At 44.0% G+C, this 18,106-nt stretch overlaps 21 non-coding genes across 21 annotated transcripts; 10 read left to right on the forward strand and 11 right to left on the reverse strand.

Annotated features, from left to right (window-relative positions):
* Window positions 1-12: 12 nt before the first annotated feature.
* On the reverse strand, window positions 13-95 carry trnal-cag (transfer RNA leucine (anticodon CAG)). The gene has a single exon. It is a non-coding gene; the product is annotated as a tRNA-Leu (tRNA).
* A 1,137-nt stretch (window positions 96-1,232) lies between these two features.
* trnam-cau (transfer RNA methionine (anticodon CAU)) lies at window positions 1,233-1,306 on the forward strand. Its single transcript has one exon. It is a non-coding gene; the product is annotated as a tRNA-Met (tRNA).
* A 968-nt stretch (window positions 1,307-2,274) lies between these two features.
* trnam-cau (transfer RNA methionine (anticodon CAU)) lies at window positions 2,275-2,348 on the forward strand. Its single transcript has one exon. It is a non-coding gene; the product is annotated as a tRNA-Met (tRNA).
* A 790-nt stretch (window positions 2,349-3,138) lies between these two features.
* trnal-cag (transfer RNA leucine (anticodon CAG)) lies at window positions 3,139-3,221 on the reverse strand. The gene has a single exon. It is a non-coding gene; the product is annotated as a tRNA-Leu (tRNA).
* Window positions 3,222-4,357: 1,136 nt separating this feature from the next.
* trnam-cau (transfer RNA methionine (anticodon CAU)) lies at window positions 4,358-4,431 on the forward strand. The gene has a single exon. It is a non-coding gene; the product is annotated as a tRNA-Met (tRNA).
* A 789-nt stretch (window positions 4,432-5,220) lies between these two features.
* On the reverse strand, window positions 5,221-5,303 carry trnal-cag (transfer RNA leucine (anticodon CAG)). Its single transcript has one exon. It is a non-coding gene; the product is annotated as a tRNA-Leu (tRNA).
* Window positions 5,304-6,262: 959 nt separating this feature from the next.
* On the reverse strand, window positions 6,263-6,345 carry trnal-cag (transfer RNA leucine (anticodon CAG)). The gene has a single exon. It is a non-coding gene; the product is annotated as a tRNA-Leu (tRNA).
* A 95-nt stretch (window positions 6,346-6,440) lies between these two features.
* On the forward strand, window positions 6,441-6,514 carry trnam-cau (transfer RNA methionine (anticodon CAU)). Its single transcript has one exon. It is a non-coding gene; the product is annotated as a tRNA-Met (tRNA).
* Window positions 6,515-7,303: 789 nt separating this feature from the next.
* On the reverse strand, window positions 7,304-7,386 carry trnal-cag (transfer RNA leucine (anticodon CAG)). The gene has a single exon. It is a non-coding gene; the product is annotated as a tRNA-Leu (tRNA).
* A 95-nt stretch (window positions 7,387-7,481) lies between these two features.
* trnam-cau (transfer RNA methionine (anticodon CAU)) lies at window positions 7,482-7,555 on the forward strand. Its single transcript has one exon. It is a non-coding gene; the product is annotated as a tRNA-Met (tRNA).
* Window positions 7,556-9,387: 1,832 nt separating this feature from the next.
* Window positions 9,388-9,470, reverse strand: trnal-cag (transfer RNA leucine (anticodon CAG)). The gene has a single exon. It is a non-coding gene; the product is annotated as a tRNA-Leu (tRNA).
* A 958-nt stretch (window positions 9,471-10,428) lies between these two features.
* Window positions 10,429-10,511, reverse strand: trnal-cag (transfer RNA leucine (anticodon CAG)). Its single transcript has one exon. It is a non-coding gene; the product is annotated as a tRNA-Leu (tRNA).
* A 95-nt stretch (window positions 10,512-10,606) lies between these two features.
* trnam-cau (transfer RNA methionine (anticodon CAU)) lies at window positions 10,607-10,680 on the forward strand. The gene has a single exon. It is a non-coding gene; the product is annotated as a tRNA-Met (tRNA).
* A 968-nt stretch (window positions 10,681-11,648) lies between these two features.
* On the forward strand, window positions 11,649-11,722 carry trnam-cau (transfer RNA methionine (anticodon CAU)). The gene has a single exon. It is a non-coding gene; the product is annotated as a tRNA-Met (tRNA).
* Window positions 11,723-12,690: 968 nt separating this feature from the next.
* trnam-cau (transfer RNA methionine (anticodon CAU)) lies at window positions 12,691-12,764 on the forward strand. Its single transcript has one exon. It is a non-coding gene; the product is annotated as a tRNA-Met (tRNA).
* A 1,832-nt stretch (window positions 12,765-14,596) lies between these two features.
* Window positions 14,597-14,679, reverse strand: trnal-cag (transfer RNA leucine (anticodon CAG)). The gene has a single exon. It is a non-coding gene; the product is annotated as a tRNA-Leu (tRNA).
* Window positions 14,680-15,637: 958 nt separating this feature from the next.
* On the reverse strand, window positions 15,638-15,720 carry trnal-cag (transfer RNA leucine (anticodon CAG)). The gene has a single exon. It is a non-coding gene; the product is annotated as a tRNA-Leu (tRNA).
* A 95-nt stretch (window positions 15,721-15,815) lies between these two features.
* Window positions 15,816-15,889, forward strand: trnam-cau (transfer RNA methionine (anticodon CAU)). Its single transcript has one exon. It is a non-coding gene; the product is annotated as a tRNA-Met (tRNA).
* Window positions 15,890-16,678: 789 nt separating this feature from the next.
* On the reverse strand, window positions 16,679-16,761 carry trnal-cag (transfer RNA leucine (anticodon CAG)). Its single transcript has one exon. It is a non-coding gene; the product is annotated as a tRNA-Leu (tRNA).
* A 95-nt stretch (window positions 16,762-16,856) lies between these two features.
* Window positions 16,857-16,930, forward strand: trnam-cau (transfer RNA methionine (anticodon CAU)). The gene has a single exon. It is a non-coding gene; the product is annotated as a tRNA-Met (tRNA).
* Window positions 16,931-17,720: 790 nt separating this feature from the next.
* trnal-cag (transfer RNA leucine (anticodon CAG)) lies at window positions 17,721-17,803 on the reverse strand. Its single transcript has one exon. It is a non-coding gene; the product is annotated as a tRNA-Leu (tRNA).
* Between the last annotated feature and the right edge of the window lie 303 nt (window positions 17,804-18,106).

The following is an 18,106-nucleotide window of genomic DNA, read 5'->3' on the forward strand; positions in this document are numbered from 1 at the left end:
AAAGGTTAGGTTTGTCAGAAGTGGGATTCGAACCCACGCCTCCAGGGGAGACTGCGACCTGAACGCAGCGCCTTAGACCGCTCGGCCATCCTGACGTGATGGCTGAGGGTGAGCAGTACTTTTGGAGCTGCACCGAATGGCAGATGATCTGGAAGCTAGTGCTGCACCGCTCACCCTAGCCACAGCACATGCCTCGTTGGCGCAGTTAGGCAGCGCGTCAGTCTCATAATCTGAAGGTCGTGGGTTCGAGCCTCACATGGGGCAGAGTGGTGCTTTTTGATACACGGGAGAGTGTAAATGAAAGATCTGCTTTCTGCATTCCCTTTTGTGCGTTTGTCCAGTCCTACATATGCAATGTAATTGAGGTCCAGTGTTTTTGTAGGACTAATGTTGAACAAATGCAGTAATAGTATTACTCTCATATTCATGTAATATGCGTCAGTGTTGTTACAATGTTTTGTTGAGGCTAATATAATTATTTCGTTCCAATGACATGTCTTGTCAATGCTAATGTAATGTTTTGCATGACATTCCTTGAATCTTATGCCATGACACTCCACCCCATGCCCCCAAAACCCATGACATTCAATTCCAAGAAATTTCCAAGAATCCTTGCCATGAAACTCTACTGCATCCCCAAAACTTCAGACCATGACATCACAGTCAGACTCCAAGAATCACATCGCATACTCCCCCTAAAAAGAAAAAAAAAGAAGACATGAACAGCCTTTCATAAACAAGTTCTTCTTCCGGTAAACATCAGAACGTGGTATTCTTTGAAATTCTGTTGGATCCCATTCTATAAACATGTCCAATTTCATGAAATGTCACGACTTGAAATTCCAAGAAAACTGCACGAAAATGCCACCGAATCCCATACATCGCACTAAAGTGTTACTTTAAAGTCCATGTAATGCAGGTCAGTGTTACTGTAATGTTTGGTTAACTCTAGCATGAACTGAAATGCAGTGCTTTGTCAACATGAATGCATTTCTGGGTAAACTTGCCAGAGGGTTAAAGACTCTAGCTTGAGCCCGCAGCCAAAGGTTAGGTTTGTCAGAAGTGGGATTCGAACCCACGCCTCCAGGGGAGACTTCGACCTGAACGCAGCGCCTTAGACCGCTCGGCCATCCTGACGTGATGGCTGAGGGTGAGCAGTACTTTTGCAGCTGCACCGAATGGCAGATGATCTGGAAGCTAGTGCTGCACCGCTCACCCTAGCCACAGCACATGCCTCGTTGGCGCAGTTAGGCAGCGCGTCAGTCTCATAATCTGAAGGTCGTGAGTTCGAGCCTCACACGGGGCAGAGTGGTGCTTTATGATACACGGGAGAGTGTAAATGAAAGATCTGCTTTCTGCATTCCCTTTTGTGCGTTTGTCCAGTCCTTCATATGCAATGTAATTGAGGTCCAGTGTTTTTGTAGGACTAATGTTGAACAAATGCAGTAATAGTATTACTCTCATATTCATGTAATATGCATCAGTGTTGTTACAATGTTTTGTTGAGGCTAATATAATTCTTTCGTTCCAATGACATGTCTTGTCAATGCTAATGCAATGTTTTGCATGACATTCCTTGAATCTTATGCCATGACACTCCACCCCATGCCCCCAAAACCCATGACATTCAATTCCAAGAAATTTCCAAGAATCCTTGCCATGAAACTCTACTGCATCCCCAAAACTTCAGACCATGACATCACAGTCAGACTCCAAGAATCACATCGCATACTCCCCCTAAAAAGAAAAAAAAAGAAGACATGAACAGCCTTTCATAAACAAGTTCTTCTTCCGGTAAACATCAGAACGTGGTATTCTTTGAAATTTTGTTGGATCCCATTCTATAAACATGTCCAATTTCATGAAATGTCACGACTTGAAATTCCAAGAAAACTGCACGAAAATGCCACCGAATCCCATACATCGCACTAAAGTGTTACTTTAAAGTCCATGTAATGCAGGTCAGTGTTACTGTAATGTTTGGTTAACTCTAGCATGAACTGAAATGCAGTGCTTTGTCAACATGAATGCATTTCTGGGTAAACTTGCCAGAGGGTTAAAGACTCTAGCTTGAGCCCGCAGCCAAAGGTTAGGTTTGTCAGAAGTGGGATTTGAACCCACGCCTCCAGGGGAGACTGCGACCTGAACGCAGCGCCGTTGACCGCTCGGCCATCCTGACGTGATGGCTGAGGGTGAGCAGTACTTTTGCAGCTGCACCGAATGGCAGATGATCTGGAAGCTAGTGCTGCACCGCTCACCCTAGCCACAGCACATGCCTCGTTGGCGCAGTTAGGCAGCGCGTCAGTCTCATAATCTGAAGGTCGTGAGTTCGAGCCTCACACGGGGCAGAGTGGTGCTTTTTGATACACGGGAGAGTGTAAAAGAAAGAGCTGCTTTCTGCATTCCCTTTTGTGCGTTTGTCCAGTCCTTCATATGCAATGTAATTGAGGTCCAGTGTTTTTGTAGGACTAATGTTGAACAAATGCAGTAATAGTATTACTCTCATATTCATGTAATATGCGTCAGTGTTGTTACAATGTTTTGTTGAGGCTAATATAATTCTTTCGTTCCAATGACATGTCTTGTCAATGCTAATGCAATGTTTTGCATGACATTCCTTGAATCTTATGCCATGACACTCCACCCCATGCCCCCAAAACCCATGACATTCAATTCCAAGAAATTTCCAAGAATCCTTGCCATGAAACTCTACTGCATCCCCAAAACTTCAGACCATGACATCACAGTCAGACTCCAAGAATCACATCGCATACTCCCCCTAAAAAGAAAAAAAAAGAAGACATGAACAGCCTTTCATAAACAAGTTCTTCTTCCGGTAAACATCAGAACGTGGTATTCTTTGAAATTCTGTTGGATCCCATTCTATAAACATGTCCAATTTCATGAAATGTCACGACTTGAAATTCCAAGAAAACTGCACGAAAATGCCACCGAATCCCATACATCGCACTAAAGTGTTACTTTAAAGTCCATGTAATGCAGGTCAGTGTTACTGTAATGTTTGGTTAACTCTAGCATGAACTGAAATGCAGTGCTTTGTCAACATGAATGCATTTCTGGGTAAACTTGCCAGAGGGTTAAAGACTCTAGCTTGAGCCCGCAGCCAAAGGTTAGGTTTGTCAGAAGTGGGATTCGAACCCACGCCTCCAGGGGAGACTGCGACCTGAACGCAGCGCCTTAGACCGCTCGGCCATCCTGACGTGATGGCTGAGGGTGAGCAGTACTTTTGGAGCTGCACCGAATGGCAGATGATCTGGAAGCTAGTGCTGCACCGCTCACCCTAGCCACAGCACATGCCTCGTTGGCGCAGTTAGGCAGCGCGTCAGTCTCATAATCTGAAGGTAGTGAGTTCGAGCCTCACACGGGGCAGAGTGGTGCTTTATGATACACGGGAGAGTGTAAATGAAAGATCTGCTTTCTGCATTCCCTTTTGTGCGTTTGTCCAGTCCTACATATGCAATGTAATTGAGGTCCAGTGTTTTTGTAGGACTAATGTTGAACAAATGCAGTAATAGTATTACTCTCATATTCATGTAATATGCGTCAGTGTTGTTACAATGTTTTGTTGAGGCTAATATAATTCTTTCGTTCCAATGACATGTCTTGTCAATGCTAATGTAATGTTTTGCATGACATTCCTTGAATCTTATGCCATGACACTCCACCCCATGCCCCCAAAACCCATGACATTCAATTCCAAGAAATTTCCAAGAATCCTTGCCATGAAACTCTACTGCATCCCCAAAACTTCAGACCATGACATCACAGTCAGACTCCAAGAATCACATCGCATACTCCCCCTAAAAAGAAAAAAAAAGAAGACATGAACAGCCTTTCATAAACAAGTTCTTCTTCCGGTAAACATCAGAACGTGGTATTCTTTGAAATTCTGTTGGATCCCATTCTATAAACATGTCCAATTTCATGAAATGTCACGACTTGAAATTCCAAGAAACTGCACGAAAATGCCACCGAATCCCATACATTGCACTAAAGTGTTACTTTAAAGTCCATGTAATGCAGGTCAGTGTTACTGTAATGTTTGGTTAACTCTAGCATGAACTGAAATGCAGTGCTTTGTCAACATGAATGCATTTCTGGGTAAACTTGCCAGAGGGTTAAAGACTCTAGCTTGAGCCCGCAGCCAAAGGTTAGGTTTGTCAGAAGTGGGATTTGAACCCACGCCTCCAGGGGAGACTGCGACCTGAACGCAGCGCCTTAGACCGCTCGGCCATCCTGACGTGATGGCTGAGGGTGAGCAGTACTTTTGGAGCTGCACCGAATGGCAGATGATCTGGAAGCTAGTGCTGCACCGCTCACCCTAGCCACAGCACATGCCTCGTTGGCGCAGTTAGGCAGCGCGTCAGTCTCATAATCTGAAGGTCGTGAGTTCGAGCCTCACACGGGGCAGAGTGGTGCTTTATGATACACGGGAGAGTGTAAATGAAAGATCTGCTTTTTGCATTCCCTTTTGTGCGTTTGTCCAGTCCTTCATATGCAATGTAATTGAGGTCCAGTGTTTTTGTAGGACTAATGTTGAACAAATGCAGTAATAGTATTACTCTCATATTCATGTAATATGCGTCAGTGTTGTTACAATGTTTTGTTGAGGCTAATATAATTCTTTCGTTCCAATGACATGTCTTGTCAATGCTAATGCAATGTTTTGCATGACATTCCTTGAATCTTATGCCATGACACTCCACCCCATGCCCCCAAAACCCATGACATTCAATTCCAAGAAATTTCCAAGAATCCTTGCCATGAAACTCTACTGCATCCCCAAAACTTCAGACCATGACATCACAGTCAGACTCCAAGAATCACATCGCATACTCCCCCTAAAAAGAAAAAAAAAGAAGACATGAACAGCCTTTCATAAACAAGTTCTTCTTCCGGTAAACATCAGAACGTGGTATTCTTTGAAATTCTGTTGGATCCCATTCTATAAACATGTCCAATTTCATGAAATGTCACGACTTGAAATTCCAAGAAACTGCACGAAAATGCCACCGAATCCCATACATTGCACTAAAGTGTTACTTTAAAGTCCATGTAATGCAGGTCAGTGTTACTGTAATGTTTGGTTAACTCTAGCATGAACTGAAATGCAGTGCTTTGTCAACATGAATGCATTTCTGGGTAAACTTGCCAGAGGGTTAAAGACTCTAGCTTGAGCCCGCAGCCAAAGGTTAGGTTTGTCAGAAGTGGGATTCGAACCCACGCCTCCAGGGGAGACTGCGACCTGAACGCAGCGCCTTAGACCGCTCGGCCATCCTGACGTGATGGCTGAGGGTGAGCAGTACTTTTGGAGCTGCACCGAATGGCAGATGATCTGGAAGCTAGTGCTGCACCGCTCACCCTAGCCACAGCACATGCATCGTTGGCGCAGTTAGGCAGCGCGTCAGTCTCATAATCTGAAGGTAGTGAGTTCGAGCCTCACACGGGGCAGAGTGGTGCTTTATGATACACGGGAGAGTGTAAATGAAAGATCTGCTTTCTGCATTCCCTTTTGTGCGTTTGTCCAGTCCTACATATGCAATGTAATTGAGGTCCAGTGTTTTTGTAGGACTAATGTTGAACAAATGCAGTAATAGTATTACTCTCATATTCATGTAATATGCGTCAGTGTTGTTACAATGTTTTGTTGAGGCTAATATAATTCTTTCGTTCCAATGACATGTCTTGTCAATGCTAATGTAATGTTTTGCATGACATTCCTTGAATCTTATGCCATGACACTCCACCCCATGCCCCCAAAACCCATGACATTCAATTCCAAGAAATTTCCAAGAATCCTTGCCATGAAACTCTACTGCATCCCCAAAACTTCAGACCATGACATCACAGTCAGACTCCAAGAATCACATGGCATACTCCCCCTAAAAAGAAAAAAAAAGAAGACATGAACAGCCTTTCATAAACAAGTTCTTCTTCCGGTAAACATCAGAACGTGGTATTCTTTGAAATTTTGTTGGATCCCATTCTATAAACATGTCCAATTTCATGAAATGTCACGACTTGAAATTCCAAGAAAACTGCACGAAAATGCCACCGAATCCCATACATTGCACTAAAGTGTTACTTTAAAGTCCATGTAATGCAGGTCAGTGTTACTGTAATGTTTGGTTAACTCTAGCATGAACTGAAATGCAGTGCTTTGTCAACATGAATGCATTTCTGGGTAAACTTGCCAGAGGGTTAAAGACTCTAGCTTGAGCCCGCAGCCAAAGGTTAGGTTTGTCAGAAGTGGGATTCGAACCCACGCCTCCAGGGGAGACTGCGACCTGAACGCAGCGCCTTAGACCGCTCGGCCATCCTGACGTGATGGCTGAGGGTGAGCAGTACTTTTGCAGCTGCACCGAATGGCAGATGATCTGGAAGCTAGTGCTGCACCGCTCACCCTAGCCACAGCACATGCCTCGTTGGCGCAGTTAGGCAGCGCGTCAGTCTCATAATCTGAAGGTCGTGAGTTCGAGCCTCACACGGGGCAGAGTGGTGCTTTTTGATACACGGGAGAGTGTAAAAGAAAGAGCTGCTTTTTGCATTCCCTTTTGTGCGTTTGTCCAGTCCTTCATATGCAATGTAATTGAGGTCCAGTGTTTTTGTAGGACTAATGTTGAACAAATGCAGTAATAGTATTACTCTCATATTCATGTAATATGCGTCAGTGTTGTTACAATGTTTTGTTGAGGCTAATATAATTCTTTCGTTCCAATGACATGTCTTGTCAATGCTAATGCAATGTTTTGCATGACATTCCTTGAATCTTATGCCATGACACTCCACCCCATGCCCCCAAAACCCATGACATTCAATTCCAAGAAATTTCCAAGAATCCTTGCCATGAAACTCTACTGCATCCCCAAAACTTCAGACCATGACATCACAGTCAGACTCCAAGAATCACATCGCATACTCCCCCTAAAAAGAAAAAAAAAGAAGACATGAACAGCCTTTCATAAACAAGTTCTTCTTCCGGTAAACATCAGAACGTGGTATTCTTTGAAATTCTGTTGGATCCCATTCTATAAACATGTCCAATTTCATGAAATGTCACGACTTGAAATTCCAAGAAACTGTACGAAAATGCCACCGAATCCCATACATTGCACTAAAGTGTTACTTTAAAGTCCATGTAATGCAGGTCAGTGTTACTGTAATGTTTGGTTAACTCTAGCATGAACTGAAATGCAGTGCTTTGTCAACATGAATGCATTTCTGGGTAAACTTGCCAGAGGGTTAAAGACTCTAGCTTGAGCCCACAGCCAAAGGTTAGGTTTGTCAGAAGTGGGATTCGAACCCACGCCTCCAGGGGAGACTGCGACCTGAACGCAGCGCCTTAGACCGCTCGGCCATCCTGACATGATGGCTGAGGGTGAGCAGTACTTTTGGAGCTGCACCGAATGGCAGATGATCTGGAAGCTAGTGCTGCACCGCTCACCCTAGCCACAGCACATGCCTCGTTGGCGCAGTTAGGCAGCGCGTCAGTCTCATAATCTGAAGGTCGTGAGTTCGAGCCTCACATGGGGCAGAGTGGTGCTTTTTGATACACGGGAGAGTGTAAATGAAAGATCTGCTTTCTGCATTCCCTTTTGTGCGTTTGTCCAGTCCTACATATGCAATGTAATTGAGGTCCAGTGTTTTTGTAGGACTAATGTTGAACAAATGCAGTAATAGTATTACTCTCATATTCATGTAATATGCGTCAGTGTTGTTACAATGTTTTGGTGAGGCTAATATAATTCTTTCGTTCCAATGACATGTCTTGTCAATGCTAATGCAATGTTTTGCATGACATTCCTTGAATCTTATGCCATGACACTCCACCCCATGCCCCCAAAACCCATGACATTCAATTCCAAGAAATTTCCAAGAATCCTTGCCATGAAACTCTACTGCATCCCCAAAACTTCAGACCATGACATCACAGTCAGACTCCAAGAATCACATCGCATACTCCCCCTAAAAAGAAAAAAAAAGAAGACATGAACAGCCTTTCATAAACAAGTTCTTCTTCCGGTAAACATCAGAACGTGGTATTCTTTGAAATTCTGTTGGATCCCATTCTATAAACATGTCCAATTTCATGAAATGTCACGACTTGAAATTCCAAGAAAACTGCACGAAAATGCCACCGAATCCCATACATTGCACTAAAGTGTTACTTTAAAGTCCATGTAATGCAGGTCAGTGTTACTGTAATGTTTGGTTAACTCTAGCATGAACTGAAATGCAGTGCTTTGTCAACATGAATGCATTTCTGGGTAAACTTGCCAGAGGGTTAAAGACTCTAGCTTGAGCCCGCAGCCAAAGGTTAGGTTTGTCAGAAGTGGGATTCGAACCCACGCCTCCAGGGGAGACTGCAACCTGAACGCAGCGCCTTAGACCGCTCGGCCATCCTGACGTGATGGCTGAGGGTGAGCAGTACTTTTGCAGCTGCACCGAATGGCAGATGATCTGGAAGCTAGTGCTGCACCGCTCACCCTAGCCACAGCACATGCCTCGTTGGCGCAGTTAGGCAGCACGTCAGTCTCATAATCTGAAGGTCGTGAGTTCGAGCCTCACACTGGGCAGAGTGGTGCTTTTTGATACACGGGAGAGTGTAAATGAAAGAGCTGCTTTCTGCATTCCCTTTTGTGCGTTTGTCCAGTCCTTCATATGCAATGTAATTGAGGTCCAGTGTTTTTGTAGGACTAATGTTGAACAAATGCAGTAATAGTATTACTCTCATATTCATGTAATATGCGTCAGTGTTGTTACAATGTTTTGGTGAGGCTAATATAATTCTTTCGTTCAAATGACATGTCTTGTCAATGCTAATGCAATGTTTTGCATGACATTCCTTGAATCTTATGCCATGACACTCCACCCCATGCCCCCAAAACCCATGACATTCAATTCCAAGAAATTTCCAAGAATCCTTGCCATGAAACTCTACTGCATCCCCAAAACTTCAGACCATGACATCACAGTCAGACTCCAAGAACCACATGGCATACTCCCCCTAAAAAGAAAAAAAAAGAAGACATGAACAGCCTTTCATAAACAAGTTCTTCTTCCGGTAAACATCAGAACGTGGTATTCTTTGAAATTCTGTTGGATCCCATTCTATAAACATGTCCAATTTCATGATATGTCACGACTTGAAATTCCAAGAAAACTGCACGAAAATGCCACCGAATCCCATACATCGCACTAAAGTGTTACTTTAAAGTCCATGTAATGCAGGTCAGTGTTACTGTAATGTTTGGTTAACTCTAGCATGAACTGAAATGCAGTGCTTTGTCAACATGAATGCATTTCTGGGTAAACTTGCCAGAGGGTTAAAGACTCTAGCTTGAGCCCGCAGCCAAAGGTTAGGTTTGTCAGAAGTGGGATTCGAACCCACGCCTCCAGGGGAGACTGCGACCTGAACGCAGCGCCTTAGACCGCTCGGCCATCCTGACGTGATGGCTGAGGGTGAGCAGTACTTTTGGAGCTGCACCGAATGGCAGATGATCTGGAAGCTAGTGCTGCACCGCTCACCCTAGCCACAGCACATGCCTCGTTGGCGCAGTTAGGCAGCGCGTCAGTCTCATAATCTGAAGGTCGTGAGTTCGAGCCTCACATGGGGTAGAGTGGTGCTTTATGATACACGGGAGAGTGTAAATGAAAGATCTGCTTTCTGCATTCCCTTTTGTGCGTTTGTCCAGTCCTACATATGCAATGTAATTGAGGTCCAGTGTTTTTGTAGGACTAATGTTGAACAAATGCAGTAATAGTATTACTCTCATATTCATGTAATATGCGTCAGTGTTGTTACAATGTTTTGTTGAGGCTAATATAATTCTTTCGTTCCAATGACATGTCTTGTCAATGCTAATGTAATGTTTTGCATGACATTCCTTGAATCTTATGCCATGACACTCCACCCCATGCCCCCAAAACCCATGACATTCAATTCCAAGAAATTTCCAAGAATCCTTGCCATGAAACTCTACTGCATCCCCAAAACTTCAGACCATGACATCACAGTCAGACTCCAAGAATCACATCGCATACTCCCCCTAAAAAGAAAAAAAAAGAAGACATGAACAGCCTTTCATAAACAAGTTCTTCTTCCGGTAAACATCAGAACGTGGTATTCTTTGAAATTCTGTTGGATCCCATTCTATAAACATGTCCAATTTCATGAAATGTCACGACTTGAAATTCCAAGAAACTGCACGAAAATGCCACCGAATCCCATACATTGCACTAAAGTGTTACTTTAAAGTCCATGTAATGCAGGTCAGTGTTACTGTAATGTTTGGTTAACTCTAGCATGAACTGAAATGCAGTGCTTTGTCAACATGAATGCATTTCTGGGTAAACTTGCCAGAGGGTTAAAGACTCTAGCTTGAGCCCGCAGCCAAAGGTTAGGTTTGTCAGAAGTGGGATTCGAACCCACGCCTCCAGGGGAGACTGCGACCTGAACGCAGCGCCTTAGACCGCTCGGCCATCCTGACGTGATGGCTGAGGGTGAGCAGTACTTTTGCAGCTGCACCGAATGGCAGATGATCTGGAAGCTAGTGCTGCACCGCTCACCCTAGCCACAGCACATGCCTCGTTGGCGCAGTTAGGCAGCGCGTCAGTCTCATAATCTGAAGGTCGTGAGTTCGAGCCTCACATGGGGCAGAGTGGTGCTTTTTGATACACGGGAGAGTGTAAATGAAAGATCTGCTTTCTGCATTCCCTTTTGTGCGTTTGTCCAGTCCTACATATGCAATGTAATTGAGGTCCAGTGTTTTTGTAGGACTAATGTTGAACAAATGCAGTAATAGTATTACTCTCATATTCATGTAATATGCGTCAGTGTTGTTACAATGTTTTGGTGAGGCTAATATAATTCTTTCGTTCCAATGACATGTCTTGTCAATGCTAATGCAATGTTTTGCATGACATTCCTTGAATCTTATGCCATGACACTCCACCCCATGCCCCCAAAACCCATGACATTCAATTCCAAGAAATTTCCAAGAATCCTTGCCATGAAACTCTACTGCATCCCCAAAACTTCAGACCATGACATCACAGTCAGACTCCAAGAATCACATCGCATACTCCCCCTAAAAAGAAAAAAAAAGAAGACATGAACAGCCTTTCATAAACAAGTTCTTCTTCCGGTAAACATCAGAACGTGGTATTCTTTGAAATTCTGTTGGATCCCATTCTATAAACATGTCCAATTTCATGAAATGTCACGACTTGAAATTCCAAGAAAACTGCACGAAAATGCCACCGAATCCCATACATCGCACTAAAGTGTTACTTTAAAGTCCATGTAATGCAGGTCAGTGTTACTGTAATGTTTGGTTAACTCTAGCATGAACTGAAATGCAGTGCTTTGTCAACATGAATGCATTTCTGGGTAAACTTGCCAGAGGGTTAAAGACTCTAGCTTGAGCCCGCAGCCAAAGGTTAGGTTTGTCAGAAGTGGGATTCTAACCCACGCCTCCAGGGGAGACTGCGACCTGAACGCAGCGCCTTAGACCGCTCGGCCATCCTGACGTGATGGCTGAGGGTGAGCAGTACTTTTGCAGCTGCACCGAATGGCAGATGATCTGGAAGCTAGTGCTGCACCGCTCACCCTAGCCACAGCACATGCCTCGTTGGCGCAGTTAGGCAGCGCGTCAGTCTCATAATCTGAAGGTCGTGAGTTCGAGCCTCACACGGGGCAGAGTGGTGCTTTTTGATACACGGGAGAGTGTAAATGAAAGAGCTGCTTTCTGCATTCCCTTTTGTGCGTTTGTCCAGTCCTACATATGCAATGTAATTGAGGTCCAGTGTTTTTGTAGGACTAATGTTGAACAAATGCAGTAATAGTATTACTCTCATATTCATGTAATATGCGTCAGTGTTGTTACAATGTTTTGTTGAGGCTAATATAATTCTTTCGTTCCAATGACATGTCTTGTCAATGCTAATGTAATGTTTTGCATGACATTCCTTGAATCTTATGCCATGACACTCCACCCCATGCCCCCAAAACCCATGACATTCAATTCCAAGAAATTTCCAAGAATCCTTGCCATGAAACTCTACTGCATCCCCAAAACTTCAGACCATGACATCACAGTCAGACTCCAAGAATCACATCGCATACTCCCCCTAAAAAGAAAAAAAAAGAAGACATGAACAGCCTTTCATAAACAAGTTCTTCTTCCGGTAAACATCAGAACGTGGTATTCTTTGAAATTCTGTTGGATCCCATTCTATAAACATGTCCAATTTCATGAAATGTCACGACTTGAAATTCCAAGAAAACTGCACGAAAATGCCACCGAATCCCATACATCGCACTAAAGTGTTACTTTAAAGTCCATGTAATGCAGGTCAGTGTTACTGTAATGTTTGGTTAACTCTAGCATGAACTGAAATGCAGTGCTTTGTCAACATGAATGCATTTCTGGGTAAACTTGCCAGAGGGTTAAAGACTCTAGCTTGAGCCCGCAGCCAAAGGTTAGGTTTGTCAGAAGTGGGATTCGAACCCACGCCTCCAGGGGAGACTGCGACCTGAACGCAGCGCCTTAGACCGCTCGGACATCCTGACGTGATGACTGAGGGTGAGCAGTACTTTTGGAGCTGCACCGAATGGCAGATGATCTGGAAGCTAGTGCTGCACCGCTCACCCTAGCCACAGCACATGCCTCGTTGGCGCAGTTAGGCAGCGCGTCAGTCTCATAATCTGAAGGTCGTGAGTTCGAGCCTCACACGGGGCAGAGTGGTGCTTTTTGATACACGGGAGAGTGTAAATGAAAGATCTGCTTTCTGCATTCCCTTTTGTGCGTTTGTCCAGTCCTACATATGCAATGTAATTGAGGTCCAGTGTTTTTGTAGGACTAATGTTGAACAAATGCAGTAATAGTATTACTCTCATATTCATGTAATATGCGTCAGTGTTGTTACAATGTTTTGTTGAGGCTAATATAATTCTTTCGTTCCAATGACATGTCTTGTCAATGCTAATGTAATGTTTTGCATGACATTCCTTGAATCTTATGCCATGACACTCCACCCCATGCCCCCAAAACCCATGACATTCAATTCCAAGAAATTTCCAAGAATCCTTGCCATGAAACTCTACTGCATCCCCAAAACTTCAGACCATGACATCACAGTCAGACTCCAAGAATCACATCGCATACTCCCCCTAAAAAGAAAAAAAAAGAAGACATGAACAGCCTTTCATAAACAAGTTCTTCTTCCGGTAAACATCAGAACGTGGTATTCTTTGAAATTCTGTTGGATCCCATTCTATAAACATGTCCAATTTCATGAAATGTCACGACTTGAAATTCCAAGAAAACTGCACGAAAATGCCACCGAATCCCATACATTGCACTAAAGTGTTACTTTAAAGTCCATGTAATGCAGGTCAGTGTTACTGTAATGTTTGGTTAACTCTAGCATGAACTGAAATGCAGTGCTTTGTCAACATGAATGCATTTCTGGGTAAACTTGCCAGAGGGTTAAAGACTCTAGCTTGAGCCCGCAGCCAAAGGTTAGGTTTGTCAGAAGTGGGATTCGAACCCACGCCTCCAGGGGAGACTGCAATCTGAACGCAGCGCCTTAGACCGCTCGGCCATCCTGACGTGATGGCTGAGGGTGAGCAGTACTTTTGCAGCTGCACCGAATGGCAGATGATCTGGAAGCTAGTGCTGCACCGCTCACCCTAGCCACAGCACATGCCTCGTTGGCGCAGTTAGGCAGCACGTCAGTCTCATAATCTGAAGGTCGTGAGTTCGAGCCTCACACGGGGCAGAGTGGTGCTTTTTGATACACGGGAGAGTGTAAATGAAAGAGCTGCTTTCTGCATTCCCTTTTGTGCGTTTGTCCAGTCCTTCATATGCAATGTAATTGAGGTCCAGTGTTTTTGTAGGACTAATGTTGAACAAATGCAGTAATAGTATTACTCTCATATTCATGTAATATGCGTCAGTGTTGTTACAATGTTTTGGTGAGGCTAATATAATTCTTTCGTTCAAATGACATGTCTTGTCAATGCTAATGCAATGTTTTGCATGACATTCCTTGAATCTTATGCCATGACACTCCACCCCATGCCCCCAAAACCCATGACATTCAATTCCAAGAAATTTCCAAGAATCCTTGCCATGAAACTCTACTGCATCCCCAAAACTTCAGACCATGACATCACAGTCAGACTCCAAGAACCACATGGCATACTCCCCCTAAAAAGAAAAAAAAAGAAGACATGAACAGCCTTTCATAAACAAGTTCTTCTTCCGGTAAACATCAGAACGTGGTATTCTTTGAAATTCTGTTGGATCCCATTCTATAAACATGTCCAATTTCATGATATGTCACGACTTGAAATTCCAAGAAAACTGCACGAAAATGCCACCGAATCCCATACATCGCACTAAAGTGTTACTTTAAAGTCCATGTAATGCAGGTCAGTGTTACTGTAATGTTTGGTTAACTCTAGCATGAACTGAAATGCAGTGCTTTGTCAACATGAATGCATTTCTGGGTAAACTTGCCAGAGGGTTAAAGACTCTAGCTTGAGCCCGCAGCCAAAGGTTAGGTTTGTCAGAAGTGGGATTCGAACCCACGCCTCCAGGGGAGACTGCGACCTGAACGCAGCGCCTTAGACCGCTCGGCCATCCTGACGTGATGGCTGAGGGTGAGCAGTACTTTTGGAGCTGCACCGAATGGCAGATGATCTGGAAGCTAGTGCTGCACCGCTCACCCTAGCCACAGCACATGCCTCGTTGGCGCAGTTAGGCAGCGCGTCAGTCTCATAATCTGAAGGTCGTGAGTTCGAGCCTCACATGGGGTAGAGTGGTGCTTTATGATACACGGGAGAGTGTAAATGAAAGATCTGCTTTCTGCATTCCCTTTTGTGCGTTTGTCCAGTCCTACATATGCAATGTAATTGAGGTCCAGTGTTTTTGTAGGACTAATGTTGAACAAATGCAGTAATAGTATTACTCTCATATTCATGTAATATGCGTCAGTGTTGTTACAATGTTTTGTTGAGGCTAATATAATTCTTTCGTTCCAATGACATGTCTTGTCAATGCTAATGTAATGTTTTGCATGACATTCCTTGAATCTTATGCCATGACACTCCACCCCATGCCCCCAAAACCCATGACATTCAATTCCAAGAAATTTCCAAGAATCCTTGCCATGAAACTCTACTGCATCCCCAAAACTTCAGACCATGACATCACAGTCAGACTCCAAGAATCACATCGCATACTCCCCCTAAAAAGAAAAAAAAAGAAGACATGAACAGCCTTTCATAAACAAGTTCTTCTTCCGGTAAACATCAGAACGTGGTATTCTTTGAAATTCTGTTGGATCCCATTCTATAAACATGTCCAATTTCATGAAATGTCACGACTTGAAATTCCAAGAAACTGCACGAAAATGCCACCGAATCCCATACATTGCACTAAAGTGTTACTTTAAAGTCCATGTAATGCAGGTCAGTGTTACTGTAATGTTTGGTTAACTCTAGCATGAACTGAAATGCAGTGCTTTGTCAACATGAATGCATTTCTGGGTAAACTTGCCAGAGGGTTAAAGACTCTAGCTTGAGCCCGCAGCCAAAGGTTAGGTTTGTCAGAAGTGGGATTCGAACCCACGCCTCCAGGGGAGACTGCGACCTGAACGCAGCGCCTTAGACCGCTCGGCCATCCTGACGTGATGGCTGAGGGTGAGCAGTACTTTTGCAGCTGCACCGAATGGCAGATGATCTGGAAGCTAGTGCTGCACCGCTCACCCTAGCCACAGCACATGCCTCGTTGGCGCAGTTAGGCAGCGCGTCAGTCTCATAATCTGAAGGTCGTGAGTTCGAGCCTCACACGGGGCAGAGTGGTGCTTTTTGATACACGGGAGAGTGTAAATGAAAGAGCTGCTTTCTGCATTCCCTTTTGTGCGTTTGTCCAGTCCTTCATATGCAATGTAATTGAGGTCCAGTGTTTTTGTAGGACTAATGTTGAACAAATGCAGTAATAGTATTACTCTCATATTCATGTAATATGCGTCAGTGTTGTTACAATGTTTTGTTGAGGCTAATATAATTCTTTCGTTCCAATGACATGTCTTGTCAATGCTAATGTAATGTTTTGCATGACATTCCTTGAATCTTATGCCATGACACTCCACCCCATGCCCCCAAAACCCATGACATTCAATTCCAAGAAATTTCCAAGAATCCTTGCCATGAAACTCTACTGCATCCCCAAAACTTCAGACCATGACATCACAGTCAGACTCCAAGAATCACATCGCATACTCCCCCTAAAAAGAAAAAAAAAGAAGACATGAACAGCCTTTCATAAACAAGTTCTTCTTCCGGTAAACATCAGAACGTGGTATTCTTTGAAATTCTGTTGGATCCCATTCTATAAACATGTCCAATTTCATGAAATGTCACGACTTGAAATTCCAAGAAACTGCACGAAAATGCCACCGAATCCCATACATCGCACTAAAGTGTTACTTTAAAGTCCATGTAATGCAGGTCAGTGTTACTGTAATGTTTGGTTAACTCTAGCATGAACTGAAATGCAGTGCTTTGTCAACATGAATGCATTTCTGGGTAAACTTGCCAGAGGGTTAAAGACTCTAGCTTGAGCCCGCAGCCAAAGGTTAGGTTTGTCAGAAGTGGGATTCGAACCCACGCCTCCAGGGGAGACTGCGACCTGAACGCAGCGCCTTAGACCGCTCGGCCATCCTGACATGATGGCTGAGGGTGAGCAGTACTTTTGGAGCTGCACCGAATGGCAGATGATCTGGAAGCTAGTGCTGCACCGCTCACCCTAGCCACAGCACATGCCTCGTTGGCGCAGTTAGGCAGCGCGTCAGTCTCATAATCTGAAGGTCGTGAGTTCGAGCCTCACACGGGGCAGAGTGGTGCTTTTTGATACACGGGAGAGTGTAAATGAAAGATCTGCTTTCTGCATTCCCTTTTGTGCGTTTGTCCAGTCCTTCATATGCAATGTAATTGAGGTCCAGTGTTTTTGTAGGACTAATGTTGAACAAATGCAGTAATAGTATTACTCTCATATTCATGTAATATGCGTCAGTGTTGTTACAATGTTTTGTTGAGGCTAATATAATTCTTTCGTTCCAATGACATGTCTTGTCAATGCTAATGTAATGTTTTGCATGACATTCCTTGAATCTTATGCCATGACACTCCACCCCATGCCCCCAAAACCCATGACATTCAATTCCAAGAAATTTCCAAGAATCCTTGCCATGAAACTCTACTGCATCCCCAAAACTTCAGACCATGACATCACAGTCAGACTCCAAGAATCACATCGCATACTCCCCCTAAAAAGAAAAAAAAAGAAGACATGAACAGCCTTTCATAAACAAGTTCTTCTTCCGGTAAACATCAGAACGTGGTATTCTTTGAAATTCTGTTGGATCCCATTCTATAAACATGTCCAATTTCATGAAATGTCACGACTTGAAATTCCAAGAAAACTGCACGAAAATGCCACCGAATCCCATACATCGCACTAAAGTGTTACTTTAAAGTCCATGTAATGCAGGTCAGTGTTACTGTAATGTTTGGTTAACTCTAGCATGAACTGAAATGCAGTGCTTTGTCAACATGAATGCATTTCTGGGTAAACTTGCCAGAGGGTTAAAGACTCTAGCTTGAGCCCGCAGCCAAAGGTTAGGTTTGTCAGAAGTGGGATTCGAACCCACGCCTCCAGGGGAGACTGCGACCTGAACGCAGCGCCTTAGACCGCTCGGCCATCCTGACGTGATGGCTGAGGGTGAGCAGTACTTTTGGAGCTGCACCGAATGGCAGATGATCTGGAAGCTAGTGCTGCACCGCTCACCCTAGCCACAGCACATGCCTCGTTGGCGCAGTTAGGCAGCGCGTCAGTCTCATAATCTGAAGGTCGTGAGTTCGAGCCTCACATGGGGTAGAGTGGTGCTTTATGATACACGGGAGAGTGTAAATGAAAGATCTGCTTTCTGCATTCCCTTTTGTGCGTTTGTCCAGTCCTACATATGCAATGTAATTGAGGTCCAGTGTTTTTGTAGGACTAATGTTGAACAA

The sequence above is a fragment of the Rhinichthys klamathensis genome, unplaced genomic scaffold (assembly GCF_029890125.1).
Source record: "Rhinichthys klamathensis goyatoka isolate OS25496 unplaced genomic scaffold, OSU_Roscu_1.1 h1tg000176l_1, whole genome shotgun sequence".
NCBI lineage: Eukaryota > Metazoa > Chordata > Actinopteri > Cypriniformes > Leuciscidae > Rhinichthys > Rhinichthys klamathensis.